At 42.5% G+C, this 21944-nt stretch overlaps 1 long non-coding RNA gene across 1 annotated transcript; it reads right to left on the bottom strand.

The window, feature by feature from the left end:
* Window positions 1–6769: 6769 nt before the first annotated feature.
* Window positions 6770–7259, bottom strand: LOC117353674. The gene is made up of 2 exons (XR_004537999.1): window positions 7133–7259; window positions 6770–6942 (listed from the first exon to the last, which is right to left on the bottom strand). It is a non-coding gene; the product is annotated as an uncharacterized LOC117353674 (long non-coding RNA).
* Between the last annotated feature and the right edge of the window lie 14685 nt (window positions 7260–21944).

Here is a 21944-nt window from a genome sequence, read left to right as displayed (position 1 = left end):
GCACGGTGACGCCAGGCGCCAGCCTCCCTCGCTATGTCACTTGCTGAAGATACAAATATAACATAATTGTGTAGTCCTGACCATATATACTCCTACCTGCAAATTGCACATTATTGGATATATTAGAGTTACAGAATAACAAATAGCTGCACATCTGGCATGTGTGTGTACACATATACACCTATGTGTGCTAGTATTGTACCAGATTAGAAACAAAAGTGGAATACAAAAAAAATCAACAAATCTAAAATAGACTGCTTATCTTCCAATGTGCCCAGGCAGAATATCACAATGAGAAACTGATATTCTGCCTGGGCACAAAGTCAAATTTACATTTATTGTTTTTTTTGTATTCCACTTTTGTTTCTAATTTAGTATTTCGAGTTGTGGAATTTCATATCGAATTTTTTTTGCTGTTTGGTGCACACCATTGTGCTAATATTGTAAACATGCATGTAAATGGCAGAGAAATGTTTGCACCTATTTTAGAATTTCCTATTACTGGGTTATCTTATGTGCATACTCAAGTAATTTTTAAAGTATTTGCATAAAAACCACCCTCTGCCCAGTTCCAGCATGGGGAATGCTTTCACTCAATCCAGGTAAACCTACTGTATATCTGTACATGCTATATGTGCATACTACCATTTGAAAGGCTGTTTCTGCACAGTTTTACCTGTAGAAATATATAATTATAGAATTGCCTTCAATAGTGTATATAACTTTAAAGAAAAGATTGTTTTAAGTCAAAAAATATTTCAGCCACACAACAGTGAAATTGGCAAATTCTGTAACATGGAACATAGGAGATAAGCTCACAGGAACAGCAAAAGTCGAATGATACCAATTTAAAAATCCTGCATTAAATATTGCTAGATTTTTGTTAGCAGTTATTTCTTTAGTACACAGTTAGTTCACTTTTTCTTTTGCTGAATATGTTATTGTACGTTGCTTTTCCTATGCCACTAATATCTTTCAAAGTATGCAAACCACAAAAGTGTTTACCTTGGGGGTTAGCGCCCAAGAAAAAGATCTGGGTGTTATTGTAGACAATACAATGAAACCTTCCGTCCAATGTGCGGCGGCAGCCAAAAAAGCAAACAAGATGCTAGGAATTATTTAAAAAGGGATGGTTAACAAGACTAAGAATGTTATAATGCCTCTGTATTGCTCCATGGTGTGACGTTACCTGGAATATTGTGTTCAGTTCTGGTCTCCTTATCCTAGGAAAGGTTCAAAGAGCGACCAAGATGATAAAGGAGATGGTACTCCTCTTGTATGAGGAAAGACTAAAAAGGTTAAGGCTCTTCAGCTTGGAAAAGAGATGGCTGAGGGGAGACATGACTGAAGTCTACAAAATCCTGAGTGGAGTAGAACGGGTACAAGTGGATTGATTTTTCACTCTGTCAAAAGTTACAAAGACTAGGGGACACTCGATGAAGTTACAGGGAAATACTTTTAAAATCAATAGGAGGAAATATTTTTTCACTCAAAGAATAGTTAAGCTCTGGAATGTGTTGCCAGAGGTTGTGGTAAGAGTGGATAGTTTAGATGTTTTTTTCTTTTAGAAAGATTTGGACAATTTCCTGGAGGAAAAGTCCAAAGTCTGTTATTGAGACAGACATGGGGGAAGCCACTGCTTGCCCTGAATTGGTAGCATGGAATGTTGCTACTCTTTGGGTTTTTGTCAGGTACTAGTGACCTGGATTGGCAACTGTGAGGATGGGCTACCGGGCTAGATGAACCATTGGTCTGACCCAGTAAGGCTATTCTTATGTTCTTATGCTCTAAAGATGAAAAAGAAGTAACATGTGACCCTCCAACTATAACATATCCACTATGTCTCTCCACTTGCATTTATTTTGAGGGCAACACCTTGATTTTAAGACTTGGGGGCCCCCTTTTTATCAAGCTGAATTAGTTTTTTTTTTTTTTTTAATTATGGATCACTGCAGTAAAATCTCCAACGCTCATAGGAATTCTAAGAGCGTTGGAGCTTTTACTGCTGCAACCCATGATAAAAATCTCTAATGCAGCTTGTTAAAAGAGGATCTTAGCAACATTTGCCCCCATATTGGTGTCACCTTGTGAGTCTTTGAACTGTGCCTGCAACATGATTTTTCTGAACAAGTATAAAATTATTCTTGCTAGCAAAGGTTCAGGTTGTATATTAAAATTCCATACAATTATTAATCTTAAAACCTTTTCTGTCTCCATAATAGTGTAATTTTCATTTTTTTTTAATGCACATAGGATTGAATAAGAGACATGATGATGAAGGGGTCATACGATAGAATAGATGGACTTTTAAAAAAATATATTAAGAGTTCAATTAAAAGTGCATGAAATGATTTTTGAAAGCTACCGAGTGTTGCTAACACGTTAAGGCTAAATAGCAATTTATTTGGCTTTCCGTATATTGCCACAGTGGAATGAATGTACTATAGTGACAGATTATCAGTCACGTTCCGTGTGCGCTAAAAACCAGCATATACATTATACTGTATGTGACTGACTGTGGGCTACATAAAACCAGCTTCATGACTTTGTAATGGTCTGCACTGCACTGTTACATGCTGTTCACATAGGAGAAAGATACAGATGAGCCTCTGGCTTGAATATGACTTTTGAGTATATGTAGGTGGAAAAACAATGGGCCCAATAGTCAAGGTTTTTATGCTCCTAATTTGAGAATTATAGGGTAGATATGCAGCTGGTGGTGGCAAGTACTTCTTTAGCCACCGCTGGCGCTGTTCCTAGATATTCAGTGCTGGGCATGTCAGGGCACCAACACTGAATAGCCAAGTTTATGTAATTAGCTATCTCTTATGCAGTTAAGTGCAATATTCAGCACTTAACTACATAAGAGGGGCATAATCAAAGCTTTAAAACATCCAAAAACCTGCTTATGTCGGCACTTGGACGTCCTAATAACAGGAATGTCGAAGTTCCGATAATCAAAACAAACTTTCTGGACCTTCAGCAGCACTTCTAAGATGCTGTGCATCCAGAGAGCAAGGGGCGTGCTGGGAGGTGTGTGTTATAGGTAGGAATTAGACGGGCTTCCTCCTGGACGATCTGAAGGAATAACCAAAGCTTTTCCAGGACATCTTAGGTGGAACTTACACGCCAGGACATAGACCAAAGTAAAAAAGGTCTAAGTGCCCCAAAGATGACAAAATTGACAAGATGATCACTGAAGGGTTTAAGGCATGACCCCCCCTTTACTCCCCCCTTTACTCTTCCCACCACCCAGAGATAGGGGGGAAAACAAACCATATTGAGGGCTCGTAATCAGCTGATCATGACAGAGGAATCCCCATCGGCTGAGCCAGTTTCGAGGATTCCTACCAGCTCAGCTGATGGGGATTCTTCATGCCAGGATCAGCTGAGCCGCGGAGCCCTACACCCCTCTCCCGATATCTTCCAACATCTCCTTGACATCCCTGGACCCCCATGCGTCCTCCCCCCCACATCACCCAATATAGCTGGACCACCCTCGACATCCTCGGAACCTCTCCAACATCCCCCTGACATCCTTGGACCCTCCCTGACATCCCACATCCCTTAACATTGTTGAGCCCGCCTCCCACATCCCCAGACCCCCCTGTACATGTCGATGGCAGATCGGCACGAGGGAAGCCCACTTTCTCCTGCCTATAAGGCTGCGTGCTGCAAATAACAGGCCTTCCCACTCCCAATGCATCTTGGAATGCAGTAGGAGGGGCCTAAGGCCCTGATTGGCTCAAAATCACCATTTTGTGGGGAGGATGTCAGGGGTGGTCCAAGCAATGTTGGGGGATGTCAGGGAGGGTCCAGTGGTGTTGGGGGAGGGTCTAGCAATTTTGGGGGATATGGAGGATGCAGCAGGGAGGGGTCCGGGGATGTCAGGAGGATGTTGGGGAATGTCGAGGAGAGGGTTGTAGGGCTCCACAGCTCAGCTGATCCTGGCAGGGGGAATCTCCATTAGCTGAGCTGACAGAAATCCCCCAAACCGGCTCAGCTGATGGAACTTACTCTGCCACTATCAGACAAAGTAGTTGGCTACATCTACAAACTTGATTTTGTGCGTTTTTCATGTGGACATTTTTATTTTTGAAAATGGCCAAAAAGATAGACGTTGTAAGGATCAAAACATATACATAGGTCATTTTCAAAAATAAAAGATAGACGTCTGGTGGTTTTGAAAATGGACATTTTTTTTTCTGCTGGGTTTGTGGACACGTTGCCTAAAACATCTAACCTCAGACTTAGATGTCCTATTGAAAATGCCCCTCCACGTGCCATCACATTAAGATAGGAGTAACTTTCATGCGGTGTTATTTGGCCACTTAACTTAGACTGTGAAGTGCTGAATGTTAGCACTTAACCACATAAGTGCCAACTCTGCCACCTGAGTGCCCACAAATAGAAGAATCTCAGTTTATTGATCTATGGTGACACTCAGTGGCACTGCATAAGCAATTTAAGGGAAAGGGTTTGGGACTCACATACCACATTTTTGTAGTTTTACAACCACAGTCAAAGCAGTTTACATACAGGTACTTCAAGCAGTTTCCCTGTCTGTCTTGGTGGGCTTTCAATCTATCTAATGTATCTGGGGCAATGGAGGATTAGGTGACTTTCCCAGTATCACAAGGAGCAGTTCAGGGTTTAAACCCACAACCTCAGGTGGCTGAGGCTGTAGCTCTAACCACTACACCACACTCTTCTCCACCAGCTAAGAGCCATTTCTGGCTGGTTAATAATAATAATAATTTTATTTTTATATACCGCCAAAGCCATAGTAGTTCGAGGTGGTTTACAACAAGAAGAGCTGGACAGTCAGCGAATGAAAATAACAATGGAGATTTTGGATACAGCGAGAAGAAAAAAATAACAGTGAGGATTTTGGTTACATAAATACACAATGTGGGGAAACAAGAAGATGTGAAGAGGGGTACAGTAGAGGGTTTAAGGGTTCTTGGTTACAAATCGGTTGAACAGGTTTGTTTTAATTAGTTTTCTGAAGTTAAGGTAGGATGAGGAGAGTTTGATGAAGTCCGTCAGCATGGATTTACCAAGGGGAAATCCTGCCATTCCAACTTGATCAGCTTCTTTGGCTGGGTGACGGGGAAGCTCGATGTTGGAGAGTCCTTGGACATTGTATACTTGGACTTCAGCAAAGCATTTGATAGTGTCCCTCACCGCAGGTTATTGTGCAAAATGAGTTCTATAGGATTAGGTGACACTTTGACTAAATGGGTTGGGGACTGGCTTGGTGGTAGGCTTCAGAGGGTGGTGGTGAACGGCACCCCCTCCGTAACGACAGCAGTGATCAGTGGAATGCCGCAGGGCTCGGTCTTGGGCCCGATCCTTTTCAATACCTTTATAAGAGACTTGGCTGAGGGGTTTCGCGGTAAAATAACGTTATTCGCCAATGACGCCAAACTGTGTAACACAACAAGCAAGAGCACAACGGACAATATGAAACACGACCTACTCCTATTGGAGCAATGGTCTAGGACCTGGCGACTGAGTTTCAATGCCAAGAAATGCAAAGTCATGCACCTTGGCAGTCAAAATCCATGCGAGACTTACACCCTAAATGGCGAGATCCTAGCAAGGACTGTTGCAGAACGGGACTTGGGGGTAATCATCAGTGAAGACATGAAGACTGCCAATCAAGTGGAGCGGGCTTCAACTAAGGCTAGGCAGATCATAGGATGTATACGTAGGAGTTTCGTCAGCCGCAAGCCTGAAGTCATTATGCCATTGTATAGATCCATGGTGAGGCCTCATCTGGAATACTGCGTACAATTCTGGAGGCCTCATTACCGCAAGGATGTACTGAGGCTTGAGTCAGTCCAGCGAATGGCCACCCGGATGGTCTCGGGACTCAAGGATCTCCCGTACGAGGAACGGCTGGATAAATTACGGCTATACTCACTCGAACGCAGAGAGAGGGGAGACATGATCGAGACGTTCAAATACCTCACGGGCCGTATCGAGGTAGAAGAAAATATCTTCTTTTTCAAAGGTCCGACGGCAACAAGAGGACATTCATGGAAAATCAGGGGCGGGAGATTGCACGGCAACACCAGGAAATACTTTTTCACCGAAAGAGTGGTTGATCGCTGGAATAGACTTCCACTTCAGGTGATCGAGGCAAGCAGTGTGCCTGATTTTAAGAAGAAATGGGATCGTCACGTGGGATCTCTGCACAGAGATAAATAGGGGAGGGTCATTGGGGTGGGCAGACTAGATGGGCCGCGGCCCTTATCTGCCGTCTTTTTCTATGTTTCTAAGTTGCCTAGCCAGTTGTTTTGTTGACTTGCTTGGAAGGCTAGCGTTTGGTTTAGGAATCTTTTGTATTGGCAGGTTTTTATTGAAGGGTGGTTGAACAAACGTATTCTACGTGTGAATCTGGTGGAACAATCAAATTTAAAGTGGGAGACCAGGTATAGCAGGGCCATGCCAAGGACAGATTTGAAACAAAGGCAGGCAAATTTGAACAGCACTCTTGCTTCTAATGGCAGCCATGGAGTTTTTGGTAGTAGGGGGTTATGTGGTCCCATTTTTTTATGCCGAAGATCAGTCGCACTGCAGAGTTTTGTATGATTCAGAGTCTATGTAAGGTTTTCTTGAGGGACCCCAGGTAGATGATATTACAGTAGTCGAATAAGCTCAAGATGGAGGACTGTACCAGTAGGCGAAAGGATGCAGCATCAAAATACTTTCTGATGGTTCTGAGTTTCCATAGTGTCGAGAAGCCTTTTTTGATCAGTGAATCTGTGTGAATATCTAGAGTGAGGTAGCAGTCTAGCGTCACACCCAGGATTTTTATGGAGTCGACAATGGGGAAGGTTTGTCCGTTCAAGGAAATTGAAGTGTCTTTAATTAAATCTCTTAGAATATTAATCTCTACGCTACTAAATTGGTCTCTTTAAAATTTTAGTATCTCTGAGTGTCTAAACCAGGGGTAGGCAATTCCAGTCCTTGAGAACCGGAGCCAGGTCAGATTTTCAGGATATCCACAATGGATATGTATGAGATGGATTTGCATGCACTGCCTCCTTGAGATGCAAATCTACCTCATGTAAATTTATTGTGGATATACTGAAAACCTGACCTAGCTCCGGCTCTCAAGAACCGGAATTGCCTACCCCTGGCCTAAACTTATACTCATGAGTGGCATTTTAGAATTTGAAACTGATATGTCAATGCTGAGAAGTCTCAAGGTTCCCTTGTATTTTAGAACAGAATATACAGGCGTAGAGCCTGTTCTAAAATACAGGAGAAATAGATGTTTATGCACCAGTAATGTGTGGGAGGAGCATCTAATTTAGATTCATAAACATCTAAATGAGCATGATACAGCAACATAAATAGGTATATATGCTGATATTTCAGAACCTATTAATATATGAATATGGCACTTATATTATAGCCATTTTCTACTTGTAACTATGAGTTGAATTGTTCACACTTGAACGTACAGAACCCTGAAAAAGCCAATAACTGGCAAAACGGGTCCCGTTGGGCCAGCTGTTCATGCTATAATTAAGCGATCGGCTATAAGATAAGTGCTGTATTCATATATTAAGCTTTTAAATAAGCGGTTTACCTTTAAATTATGCTCAAATCAAACACTAGAGTAGGTGGTTAAAAGAAGTTCGATGAAAGAAACTGCAAAACCTGCCAAAGGCTGTGTTAATTTCTTTATGGATCAGCACAGGCATCCGTTGTTTGTTTGGCCAGTAATGTAGACCAGGGTTTTAAAGGCCTCCATTACCAGCGCTTACCTTTGCCGGAGAATCGTGCCCAGTGGTGCTTAAAGTCATTTCCGGCCCAAACCATGTCTACTTTGACATTAGGTGCCACTACGCGCCTCAGTAGATGTGATTACGGCACCCATTTCATAGGTGACTGCGGGTGCCTACATTTTTTAAACAAGATTTTAATTAGTTTTTAATGGGAACAGTCAATTCGTATGCCAATTAAACCAATTATAACAATTATGTTAGCTGGTAGTAGGGCAGACTGCCTAACTTAACGCATCATTTTCAGAACCCGCCCCTAAATGCTGCTATGTTAATTCTGTAATAGCTAGTTAGTCCATTGGTAAGTGTAATGTGCTAATTGACTAACGCTTCCATCCCTACGCTCCGTTCAGGCCACGCCCTCTAATAGAAAAATTCTGAATGTTCAGTAACAGGTAAGCTATCGTAAACCCTGTTAACATGATTGCTTAACACACTTTAGAAAAATGAACCCCTAACTGTAAGTGCTCAGCTATTATTGAATATCGGGCCCAATATTTTAAACCATAGAGCAACATTGTTTAACCTGTCTGGGTCCTTTATTTACTAACAGGTCGATATTCTAGTAAACGTAGTGGTCAGCATTTCTTTTAAACACTGACTGTGATGTTTCAACATATACCCAGATATTCTGTGCTGTTATTCAGATATCGATGCTGAATATCTGGGATTCTGCCAACCGTTGCCATTATCCGGGCATTAGCAATATTGTGTGTCAGTATCTGGATAATAACACCCCCCGACTTAGGACCCCCCACAATATTCAGCAGGACTCCCAGCTCACTAAGTCCCATTTGGCCGGCTATTTGCCAACGAATATCCGGCTCGCAGGCTAGCCCAGTGACTGGCTACTTTGTGTAATATAGCCAGTCGCTGCCGATTTTCATTGGTTGGCAAGCTAATGCATGCAGCCAGATAGACCTGTTTTTTAGGGAGGTCTGTCTTTGGCCATTAGCCTTAGCTAACCAGCCAATGAAAATTGGCTTGGCTGGCTAAGTTCATGGTGGCAAACTTTGCCCCAGCTATTCAATTCCTGTGGCCTGGATACAGACTTGGCTTTGGATATTCAGCATTGTCGCTGACCACAGGAAATATCTAGGCTGCCTCCAATGGATTCAGTATCCAAATAGTTATCCAGAGCCTGACACTGAGGGTGAGTTTATTAATGTGGGCTACTTTTATGTTGGGTTGATATTTTACCACAAGTTGGGGTTATTTTAGCATAAGGTCCCAGTTCATGCAGTGAGATACTATGCTACAACAACCTGGCTTGTGGCAAAATAACCCCACTTACGAGCAACACTAGCCCATGTTAACAACTTGACGCATGACATCATCGATGTATGACGTGAAATGAATTACAGAGCCGGACCGCGAATGGTGAAATACCGCGAATATCTTCTGGTCCAGCACTGACCCACCCCCGCCACCCTCCTGCCTTCCCCCCGGCATCCTGGCCTTACCTGGTGGTCTAGCGGGCTTTCGGGGCAGGAGCAATCTTCCTACACTCCTGCCCCATGCAGATCACCAATAGGAAATAGCTACCCTGAGTTCCCGTAGTCTCTCGAGACTACGACGGGAACTCCCCACAGCCATTTCCTATTGGCGATCTACACGGGGCAGGAGTGTAGGAAGATTGCTCCTGCCCCGAAAGCCCGCTAGACTACCAGGTAAGGCCGGGACGCCGGGGGGCAAGGCTAAACTGTGGGTTTTTTTCTTTTTTTCCCCTCCCCCAAAAATCGTGAATATATGAAATTGCGATTGCCGAAACCGCGAATGGGAAGGGGGAAATGTATATGAAGTTTTATAAGAAATTGAAAAACATTTATGCAAACATTTTTATTAAATGTTATTTTCTTTGCTTCTTGTAATTCCAGGCGTTGTACTAGTCTCTTTAGCTCTTTCAAGCCACCTTAAACTAAGGGCTCCTTTTACTAAGGTATGCTAGTGTTTTTAGCGCATGCAGGTTATTACCACGCACTACACTGCATGCTACGCAGCTAGAACTAACGCCAGCTCAGTGCTATTCTGCTCATTAATGCCCTATTGCAGCTTCATAAAAGGAGCCCCAAGTTATTGGGTAATTGTGGAATAGAAAATTTCATCTGTTATGTTTTAACTTCCATTCTGAATATCACTGCTATCTGGATATTTTATGGCTCCATCCCTAGCACTATTCAAATAGCACTAGGATGGTCTGTAATGACTTGCAGCCTCATTATCAGGATAATGCTGCTGAAAATCAATGATTTATTCTGGTTGGTGTCATTTATCAAGTAGAAGTTATTGCTAGCCTGGTAAACACTTGTAAATATCTGGCCCTAATATGTTTTTCCGGAGACATAAAATAATAATAATAATAATAATTTTATTCATATATACCGCCAAAGCCATAGTAGTTTGAGGCGGTTTACAATAAGAAGAGCTGGACAATCAGCAAAATAATTACAATGAAAGTCATTGAATATATGTAGGCAGGTTATAGAGGTAATCAGAGAAAGGGAGAAAGTCAGACTAATAGTCACAATGTAGGGTCTTCGAGTACATTTAAGAAGAATACAGAGATAAGGCTTTAAGAGTTCTTAGTTACAAATGGGTTAAACAAGTTTGTTTTAACTAGTTTTCTAAAGCTAAGATAGGATGAGGAGTGCTTAATGATGTTACCCAGCCAATCGTTCTGTTGACCTGCTTGGAAAGCAAGAGTTCTGTCCAGGTAAAATGGAAGAAGCTTTGAATGAATAGGGGGAAGGGGTAAAACACGGACCTGACGGACCTTGTGGATCTAAAACCGCACGTCCTTACAAATCTGAGGTCTGTGCCACTTGTAGTTAGTTTCTGGCTCTGACAGACCTCAATGACAATTTAGCGCTGATGGATCCATCTCAGCATAGGGAGGGAAAAGTATTAGGATCTGTCAGCGCTAAAATGTCATAGAGATCTGTCAGAGCCAGAGACTAAAACCATTCCCCTTAATGAACTTTTGCAGAAAATCTCTCTTGCAAAAGATACCAGGGGCGGGGACCCGGCAAATTGTCATCAAGGTCTGTCAGAGCCAGAAACTAACTACAAGTGAGATTTGAGTGTCTGTTACTGCTATCATATTTTCATGGTATCCAAAAGGCTAATGGGAAAAAGGAGCACAAAGAAGTTGACTAATGCAGGTTGCTAATCCTCTATAATAAAACCCTAAGTGCACATGCGCGTTTAGGGTTTTGTGATCCCTGCCACCGTGCTGTGTGCCTCCATGCCAAATTCGATTGGGGCATGTGGGGCGGCTTGCGGCGCATGCAGCAATTTCAGCGGCAGTGGTGGTTTGACTCCTGTGCTGCCGCTGCTGGGACACCTCTTCTCACCCCCGGACCAGCAAACGCAGCAGCCGCGGGGCATTTGCAAGGCCGGTCCACTTCGATAATGCGAGTTAGGCCGGCCTAGCAAAAGCCCTGAGGCTGCCGGGCTAGTGGATGCTGGACAGGGGGAGCAGGGAAAGGAGAAGGCCTACTGCTAGACAGGGGGATCAGGTAAGAGGTAAAAGGAAGGGAGAAGGCCTACTGCTGGACAGAGGGAGCAGGGAAGAGGTGCTGCTAGGCAGGGGGTGAGGTTAAACAAAGGGAGAAGGGCTGCTGCTGGACAGGGGGAGTAGTGAAGGGGTGATGCTGGATACGGGGGAGGTAAAAGGAAGAGAGTAGGGCTACAGGGGGAGCAGGCAAGGGGTTGTAATGGAGAGCCAAGAAAAGAGAGAGATAGAAAGAAAGAAAGACAGCGGCCAAGGAGAGAGAGACAGAAAGAAAGAAAGTCAGAGAGAAAGTGGTTAAGGAGAGAGAGAGAGAGAAAGAAAGACAGACACACACATCTAATGTAACGGGCTTAAAGACTAGTAATAATATATTAATTTAGCAAAAAAAAAAACAACAACAGAAAAAACTGGATTACTTGCAATTAGGAATACCTTATCTTGTGGACCAGCATAAGGATGTAGATCTATAGATATGTCCAGATGACTGAGGACTGATCGAATGAGAGAGTTATTAGGAAACTAGGAGCAGATTAAGAGACCACGTATGTGTTTAGAGTATTGATTAAGAGATAGAGGTCCGTGATTAAAAATGTGCATTCAAGAGATTGAGCAGATGTTTATGGAACAACCTAGATGAAGTATGAGAGTCTAAATGAACAAGTACATGAAGACAAACATTGATAAATTGGTAGCAATTTACAGAAGTGAGTGGGAATGTGATTGTGGCTCTGGAAATATACAGATTCACTTTTCTGGAGAAGATGTAGCTTCTAGGTGATTAGTTCTTGTCCTAGAAACTATCAAATTATTCTGAGTAATGTTGAGAATCATATCGTGAGAATCAAACCTTATGTTAACAACTTGGCAAATACTCCTGCAGGCCAGGAAGTATATAACGATAAAAGTGGTATGCAGTCTAATGAAGATGAACTCATATAGCAACAAACTATCCTTCACTGTTTTCCATTGATTTTATCTTTGGTAAATGAGTTTGGCCATTTGTTTTACTAAACAATGAACATAGAATATTGACATTATGTTTATTTGTATGAAAACTGTATTGTGCTTTAAAAGTAAAAAAAAACAACTGACAAACTTTATTTTTGACATTCTTTCTTTGAATTTTCAGATTATCTGCTACCTTATGTTTACTAAATATGCAACTTTGTGTGTGTAAGCGGGATTTTTTTTAATTCTATCTTGGAAAACAAATAAACTGGTTTTATTTCATTAAAGCTAAGCTGTGGTATCTTAATTGTTGGAGGACTGGAGGATAAATTAATATTTATCTTCTTGAAACCAAACACCCCTAACTGGTACAGGTAAACACACCCCTAACGATCCATTTCACAGTATTTCTTAGCCTCTCTTAAAGGCACAATCCTTTCTCAGCACCAGGTACAAAGGCAACTGATTATATATCTGAGCAGCTAGTATGGAAATTCAGCAACATAATTTAAACTTTGGAATGCACTGCCAGAGGATGTGGTAAGAGCGGTTATTGTAGCTGGTTTTAAAAAAAGGTTGGGAAAAGTTCCTGGAGGCAAAGTCCATAACTGCTGTTGAGACATACATGGGAGAAGCCACTGCTTGCCCTGGACTGGTGGCATGGAATGCTGCTATTTGGGCTTTTAGATCAACAAACACAAGTGTGGAAGGACAATATAATATTGAATAGAATTCCTTTCTACTCAAAAACACACTCCAAAGGGAGAGGAGGATAGAGTGGAAATAAATACCAAATTTGCTGTCAGTGCAAGGGCTTCACAAACATCTTAGCCCAGGGGTAGGGCGCTCCGGTCATCGAGAGCCGTATTCCAGTCGGGTTTTCAGGATTTCCCCCAATAAATATGCATGAGATCTATTTGCATGCACTGCTTTCAATGCATATTCATTGGGGAAATCCTGAAAACCTGACTGGAATACGGATCTCGAGGACCGGAGTTCCCTACTCCTGTCTTAGCCAGACCAATGTGAAGGAATATAAAGGAGAAAGCCTCAGAGCTGCGCCCCTCCCCCCCCCCACACACACAAACACCTTCTCAAGTGGAACAAATGTGGGAAAATTCTCTGGGGGTAAATCTCGTCATAGGCATAAAAAACCTTTCACATTGGATGTTATAAGCCTTAAGTAATGCAGGAAAAACACAGCTGCTTGTTGTCTTCAATCAAATAATCATGAAGAAAAAAGGACATGTACAGCGTCACGCGCTGCTCATATTCATGTCTGTTTCTTCTCCTTACCTGCGATTATCTTCCTCTTGATAAAAAGATGTTCGAAACTTGATTTGTGTTGAGGGAGTCAAATAAATTGTGGACTGACGATATATAAATTCATAGTATTTGATATGAATTTGCACTTGCACTTTATGGTTTCATCTCTGATTGCTTGAGATATGGGAACATGTGGCTATCTAGCTTTCCAGATGGATTTAACAGCTACAAGTGATTGAAATTTGCTCTTCATCCACCTTCATTGGATTACAACCAGGGCTGGATTATCCAATAGGCCAAGTAGGCAAGTGCTTAGGGCCCAAAATGGTCAGGGGGGCCCACTGACAGAGACCACTCAAGAAAAAAATTTTCAGACAGCGACAGCCCGCCCCCCCCCCCCCTCCCGCAGCGATCGGCAACACCGGGCCCCCCTCAATTGGCAACACCGGGCATCCCCCCTCGATTGGTGAAACAGGGCCGGCGACTGCTTTCTCTCTTTTTCCCACTGCTGCTGAAGCCTGTAAACAACTTTAACACACGCCACAGGGTTCTAACAGTGCGTGTGACACTACTGGCTTCCCTCCTCCTCCTTCATCAACCAAATGGGAAGTTACATCATGAGGGGGGAGGAAGGAGGAAGGAAGCTGTCAGCAGCACGTGCACTGTTAGAGTTCCGCGGCGTGTATTAAAGTTGTTTACAGGAGAAAGCAGTAAATGAGTGGAAGTTGGCAGGCCTGGGGAGGGGAAGATGGAAAGGCAGTCGAAATACGGTATGTTGCAGCAGGGGATGACAGGGAAGGAGAGAAGGGGAAATGTTGGACAAGGGCAGGAGTGGCGCTAGATCATAGGGTAACGGGGGAGAGAACAGCAGGAAAAAGAGCAGAAGCAATCTTCGACCCTGAGGGGGAGGGAAGAGAGAGGTGGTGAGATGATTGATTATGGGGAGAGGGACAGGAGGGAAGAGAGATGGAATAGGAAGATAGTGAAGGAAAAAGGGCAAGGAGATGTCAGGAGAAGAGATGCTGGGCTACAAGAATGGAGGAAGGAGATATGCTGGAATTTGTGAAATTGTGGGACCGACCAAGGGACGGGAGTGGCAATGGCATGAATGAGAGGAAGATAACCTCTAGCCCCTCACCACTGCTGCTTTCTACCATGCGCCTGATGCTGACAGCACAAGTTCTTCCCACTTCCATCATTTGCCCTCTTCTCTCCCTCCCTCCACCCCAGGCAATTCACTGAGGGGAGCAGGATAACTGATGGAAATGCCTGGGGTGGAGAGAGAGAGAGCAGGGGGCAGATGATGGAAGTATGGAGAACTTGTGCCGTCAGCTTCAGGCACATATGGGAAAGCAGCAGCAACGGTGAGGAGCCCTCACCTCCTCACCACTGCTGCTGCTTTCCCCCATGCTAGATGGGGGGAAGAAGATAGAGTTAGTGAGATAGAGGAGGGATGAAGGAAAGGAGTGGCAAGCTGTGAGTAGACACAGTGAAAAGAGGGAAACTGAGGACTGAATAATAAGAAATAATTTAATTTAGATGGAGTCAGGAAATAGAGAAGGAAGAGCAGAGAAGAAAAGAGAAGAGAGGAGAATTCCCAGAAACGGGGGAGACAGATATCAGATCTGAATGGAGGAAATGAGAAGCGAGAGACGCTAAAAACCATAGGGGGGAGAGAAGGAGAGATGGAATGAGAGAGATGCCAGGCCATGGGGGGAACAGAGGGAAGATGATGGATGCTAGACCAAAGAGGGGCAGGGGGAACAGAAGGAGAGATGGCAGAGGGAGGTAGAGATTTTCTGGAAGGGGCTGACATTGGATAAAAGGAAGCGAATGACAAGAAGATGAGGAAAGCAGAAACCACATGACAGAGGTAGAAACAAAAATTCTATTTTTTTATTTTATTGCTTTAGGATAAAGTAGTATTGTAGCTGTGTTGATAAATGTTTAGAAATAGAAATGTTGATCTTTTTATTGGACTAATTTTAATATATTTTTGGCTAACTTTCAGAGACCAAATTCTCCTTCCTCAGGTCAGGACAGGATACTGTAACAGTAGTATACTTTACTGACCTAAGGAAAGAGAGTTTGACCTCTGAAAGCTAATTAAAAAATGTATTAGTCCAATAAAATAGTATCTTATTTTCCTTTTTTTAAATTTTTATTTGTTAATTTGTAAAGTGATTTGCTATTTCTCTTTTTTTCAAATTTACATCTGCTATTTTTATATTTTGTTCAGTACTTGGGGATATGCCCTACTGTTTCTTCACCCCTAAACTGTACCGTTCCTTCAGTTTATAACACAAGGCAGCATGCTGAATGCTTTGCACCGCTCTGATGGTCACAGAATTCCTATGATCATTAGAACAGCACAGAACATTCAGCCCGCCAGCCAGCGCTAAAAACCTTTTCCGTGCTTTTGTAAAAAGAGGGGAGGGAGTTTAGTTTGTGATTACTTATTCCATACAGGGTGAGGGTGGTTCTGTGTCCTGTGTGTATGAAAGACATGGTTTTCTGTTAGCGTTGACCAGCCTTGTTTGGCGAAATGCATCAGGCATGGTTCCTGGGAGCAGCTTGAGTATACCTGATTTGAATCTCCTTATTGGCTGCCGATCTTCTTTTGTTCCACATTGGATTCTTTAGTGGACCGCTTGCCTTTTTGTTTTGTTACAAATTAACATACATGGAGTGGAACATACTAGAGTGAGGCAGTTGAGAGGAGTTGCAAACTTGGTTATTAATATAGACTTATGTTTCGGATAGTATTTCTGCTTTACAATGCATTTGAACACTTTTATATATGTATGGAAAGGGTTTAGAGTTAAAGTCCTGGGCAAGTAGGTGGGAAGGGAAGGAAGGGGGGATTTGTTCAGAGATATTTGGGCTTGCTTAGAACTAAAACTGTACACTGGCATTGGTATTGGTAATCTTTATTTGTTTTGAATTTTATAATAAAAGAAAAAAAGAAATACAAGTGGAAATAAAGAAGTAAATAAGAAAACAGGTAAATAAATGTGGGCGGGACAGGGGGTTGGGCGTGGATGGGATGTGGGCATGGCAGGGCTAGGGGGCCCAGTATACTTGTGTGCCTAGGGGCCCTCAACAAATTAATCCTGCCCTGATTACAACTAGTTTCAACAAATATCAGACCTATTGCTGATTCTGAGATTTGTTACAGATAAGTTTGAACTTTACTTATTAATGATAGTGTCCGTTTTTTGTTAGTGTGGACTTATAAGAGACTGATGCATTAATCTTTAGTAATTTTTATTACATCTTCAATTTAGCCCTCTGGATTCTATATATCTATGTTTATTTTATTTATTATGGCATTAGAAATAAATATTTGGAGAGAATAAATAAGTATATATATTATAAATTGTGTTGTATAATGGATTCGCTTTATTAATTACAGTATATACTTATCCCACACAATAGTAGGTATGTGGAGCAAGTGTCGCATTGACGCGGTGCCCAGCGTTTTGCCAGAAACGGCTGCTTCAGGATGTGCTGGCACCGCGTCGTACCTACCATTGTGTGGGATGTCTATACTGTACATGTTCTTTTTTCTTCATGGTTATTTGAATGAAGGCAACAAGCAGCCGAGAGTGCTTTAAGTATTTAATCTCTGTTTTCTTTGCATTGCTTAAGGCTTATAACATCTCCCAATGTGAAAGGTTTTTTATGCCTATGACGAGATTTACCCCCGGAGAATTTTCCCACATTTGTTCCGCTTGAGAAGGTGTTTGTGTGTGTGTGTGTGTGCTGGGGGGGAGGGGGCTCTGAGGCTTTTTCCTTTATATTCCTTCACATTGGTCAGGCTAAGAGGTTTGTGAAGCCCTTGTACTGACAGTGAATTTGGTATTTATTTCCACTCTATCCTCTTCTCCTTTGGAGTGTGCTTTTGAGTAGAAGGGAGTTGTATTCAATGCTATTTGGGTTTTTGCCAGGTACTTGTGACTTGGATTGGCCTCCGTGAAGACAGGATACTGGGCTAGATGGACTCTTGGTCTGATCCAAGAATCTATTTTTATGTTCTTAAAGCACTCCTGTTATACTGTTATTTAAAAATCACCACTCAAAAATCAATGGAAAATCCCAAAATACAAAAAATACTAGAGCTGTGAGCTCAAATATTGCAAGCAAAATAGAGCATAAAAAGGAGTAACAAGTATCATGGGTGGAAGAAAAGACCTCAAGAGCTCAGTGAAACAGAACTGCAAAGCCAAATAGCGTTCATGTACTGATCACATACACTTCCCCCTCTGAATCCGTGATTTCAGCATCCACAGATTCGGTTATTTGCGATTTTGAAACAAACAAACAAAATTTTAATTTTTCAGGCTATTTTAAGCCCTGTAAGCCCCCCCCCCCCCTTAAGCCTTACTTGGTGGTCTAGTGGGTTTTTGGGGCAGGAGTGATCTTTTCAAGCTCCTGCCCTGTGCAGATCGCTCATAGGAAATGGCTGCCTTGAGCTCCCGTAGTCTTTGGAGACTATGACGGGAGCTCAAGGCAGCCATTTCCTATGAGCAATCTACATGGGGCAGGAGCGTGGGAAGATCGCTCCTGCCCTGAAAACCGCTAGACCATCAGGTAAGGCTTAAGGGGGACTTACAGGGCTTAAAATAGCCGGAGGAAGCGGGGGTTAGGGGCAGAACCGGCCCAAATATTATTGGCGGTGTTTTAATATTCGTGGGCCGGCTCTGTCCCTAACCCCTGTGGATACGAAGGGAGAAGTGTACTTGGAGCAATCATTGGTCAGAACCCCCCTCCTCCCTTATTTATATTGAAAGCTTCCTTTTAAATTATTCTTCTGTATGTATTTTTTTCTCTTTTTTTTTTATCAATATTCATACAAAGCAACATATTTAAAGTCCTTCCCATATACCAGGGAACCACGGAAGAACTAATTATGCTCATCCAAACAGAATAAGATCACTTAGCTGAAAGATGTAATTAGTCCAACAGATGAAACAGTCCAATGTGCCACACAGATCTTGTAAAGTTGTTAATTAAATGCTCAACTGAGCATCTCCGTTTCACTCATAAATCAAAGCTTCATCAGGAGCAGGGCAGGGCAATGTTATAAATTGTGAACTTAAGTGCAGGAAAAAACCACAGCAGTGATCAACAAAACAGGGAGGCGCTCGATTCTCTTCCTCTCTCTGTGCCATGCTGAAAAAGAGTACTGCTATTTAATAATAAATAATGCACACTATTGTTTTTATTTACATGTTTGTTTTCAAGTATTTCTTTACAATCCTTCAATATAGTCTCCCTGCTTTGCAATGACCGAGTCCTAAAGTCCGGAAAGCTTCATTATTCCATCCAAGACACCGTTTTTGTTCAATTGCCGAATGGCTCGGGTAACGGTAGAAGAAAGCTCTTCCAGAGATGCAAAACGATGTCCACACATAGGTTGTTTCAACTTTGAAAAAAGGTCGAAATCTGGTAGACTCATGTCTGGACTGTAGGGAGCATGAAGTAACACCCCCTAGCCATATTCATATAGTTTTTCAATGATGACATTCCCTATGTGCCGTCGAGCGTTGTCGCGAAGAATGAGTGGCCCAGCAACTAAGGTCGGGTTTTGTGCATTTTTCTGCAGTATACTAATGTTGGTGGAATCCCTGTGGTGTCAGAAAGTTCCTCGCATGTCGCACGATGATCTTGTTCAAGAGCATCAGCCACGAGTTTCACACATCGTTCATCGTTGTTGATTTCGGCCTTCCTGGTCTTGCATCATCATCTATGCTCACACGACCACTCCGAAAACGAGTTGCCCACCGAGAAACTGAACTACGGTCCACTGTTAACTCACCCCAAACTTCAAGTAACGCACCGCGGATTTCTGTCGGGTTTTTGCCACGTAGAGCTTCAATCTTAATATACGAACTCTGATCGTCAACAGACACAGTACCCGTGACACCTGCAACCTCCATTTTTGTTACAGCCACACTATCTACACTACAGAGCTCCTAAGCACACGTCCTGCTGCTTCAAGCACTGAAGTGAAGGTGAAACAAGGTTTACTGCAATGGCATCATCTATTCCCCACTGTTGCCAACCTGTACATTATTTATGAAATGACCCTCGTATATTAACATGGCATTGTTATTTGACTATTTTTACAGCTGTAATTGCCTATTGCTTATATTTGACTTACTGTATTGTTGCTGTACACTGTTTTGAATGTATTCATTCAAAAAGGCAATACATAAATCAATAAAATAAACAATCTAGGCCAACAGAAAAAGACAGTTGCAGCTAAAAACATAGAGACTGATAGTCAAAATAATTTTAACTGAGAAGGAGATGCTCCTGCCTGATCCAACTGTTCTGGCTAGCCTGCTAGTAATCAGCATCACTTAATCAGATCATTCTATTGAATATTAACACGATCTGACATGGGACTATTTAGTTAGTGAAAAAATACACACACCCTTTTACAAAGCCACATTAGGCTTTTTTATTGCCAGCTGCAGCAATATTAGCGCCGACACTCATAGCAATTCTATGAGCGTCAGAGCTAATGCCGCTATGGCCAGTAATAAAAAGCCTAATGAGCTTCATAAAAGTGTATGTGTGTGTGTGTGTTTTTTTTTTTTTGGGGGGGGAAACACACCATAAATCAAATAATAATAATGTGTGCTGTTTCTGGAGGAGCTGTCTGATAATGACGCCATTTATAGAATCTAACTCACGGATTCTACCTGCACAAATCTGTTAACATCGGTGATAACCCTGTTTTTTTCATCAGTCTTAAACTCATTCTTGTTTATATGTGAGGTAGAAAACAAATGCATCAGGGGTCCTTTTACTAAGATCTGTTAGGCATCAAAAGTGATATATTAAAGTTAATAAACCCTAAAAACAGAGTACTGTGGGATGTGCTCAGTGTCCTGTAGTAACTTTGAAATTTGTGTGCACTAACCCCCTAGATTCTGTATATGGCCCTGTAGTTGTGCAAGCAAATTGGTGCACACAGCCAATTTGGGTGCACAGCTTAACAGAAATTATGCATGTTAAACCTGTAACCCGTTCTACTACTACTACTACTTATTTCTATAGCGCTACCAGACTCACACAGCGCTGTACAGAGTCACAAAGAGTAAGAAAACAGTTCTTGCTCGAAAGAGTTTACAATCTGAACAGTCAAGACAGGCAAACAGGATGTCATGGATACAGTTAAGGGGAGCGGTTAATCTGCTGGCTGGGTTGGTGGGCAGAAGGGAGTACAGGACAATCAAGCCATTGTGACATCACTGATGAGGTTGGCTCTTATTGGTGGAATGAGGCATTATGATATCACAATCTCAGCTCTGTTTCCCAAAGACAAACAGGATGTCATGGATTCAGTTAAGGGGAATGGTTAATCTGCTGGCTGGGTTGGAGGGCAGAGGAATAGGGTTAAGGATTGAAAGCTATATAAAAAAGGTGGGTTTTCAGTTTGCTTTTAGGGAAGGGAAGGGGCTTGATGGACAAACTTGGGTAATTTATTCCAGGCATAGGGGGGCAGCTAGATGAAAGGAACAAAGTCTGGAATTGGCAGTGGAGGAGAAGGGTAACGTTAAGAGTGACTTATCTGAGGAACGGAATTCTCTGGGAAGTGTATAAGGAGAGAGAAGTGAGGAGAGATATTGAGGGGCAGCAGAATGAACACACTTATAGATCAGCACTAAGATCTTGAACTATATATGATGGCAGATAGGGAGCTAGTGAAGTGACTTAAGGAGAGGAGTGACATGAGCATAGCGAGGTTGGTAGAAGATGAGTCATGCAGCAGAGTTTTGCACAGATTGCAAGGGGGAGGGCAACACTGAGGGATATCAGATAGAAGTAGATTGCAGTAATCTAAGCGTGAGGTTACGAGACCATGGAAAAGGGTCCAGGTAGTGTTCTCAGAGAGGAAGGGGTGAATTTTGATGATATTGAAGAGATAGAAGCGACAGGTCTTAGCAGCATGTTGGATATACATAGAAAATGAGAGGTCAGAATCGCAGATGACTTCAAGGTTGCGAGCAGAGGAGAGTGGAACAATGACAGGATTATTTGCAGAGATAGAGAAAGGAGGAGGAGGAGCAGAGGGTTTAGGAAGAAAGGGGAGCAGCTCAGTCTTGGACATATTTATTTTCAGATGACAGCAGGACATTCAGGTAGCAATGTCAGCCAAACAAGCAGAGACTTTTTCTTGGACTTTAGGTGAAATTTCAGGTGTAGAGAGGTAGAACTGGGAGTTATCAGCATAAAGATGATACTGGAAGTCATGGGAGGAGATCAGGGCATCAAGGAATGAGGTGTAGAGAGAGAAAAGAAGAGGTCCTAAGACAGAACCTTGGGATACACCAATGGCTAGCAGGGTATCAGCAGAAGACCCTGGGGACAACGGGATAGAAATCAAATTAAATAAATAA

The sequence above is a fragment of the Geotrypetes seraphini genome, chromosome 2, assembly GCF_902459505.1.
Source record: "Geotrypetes seraphini chromosome 2, aGeoSer1.1, whole genome shotgun sequence".
Taxonomy (NCBI): domain Eukaryota; kingdom Metazoa; phylum Chordata; class Amphibia; order Gymnophiona; family Dermophiidae; genus Geotrypetes; species Geotrypetes seraphini.
This window is presented reverse-complemented; position numbering and strand designations above follow the sequence as displayed.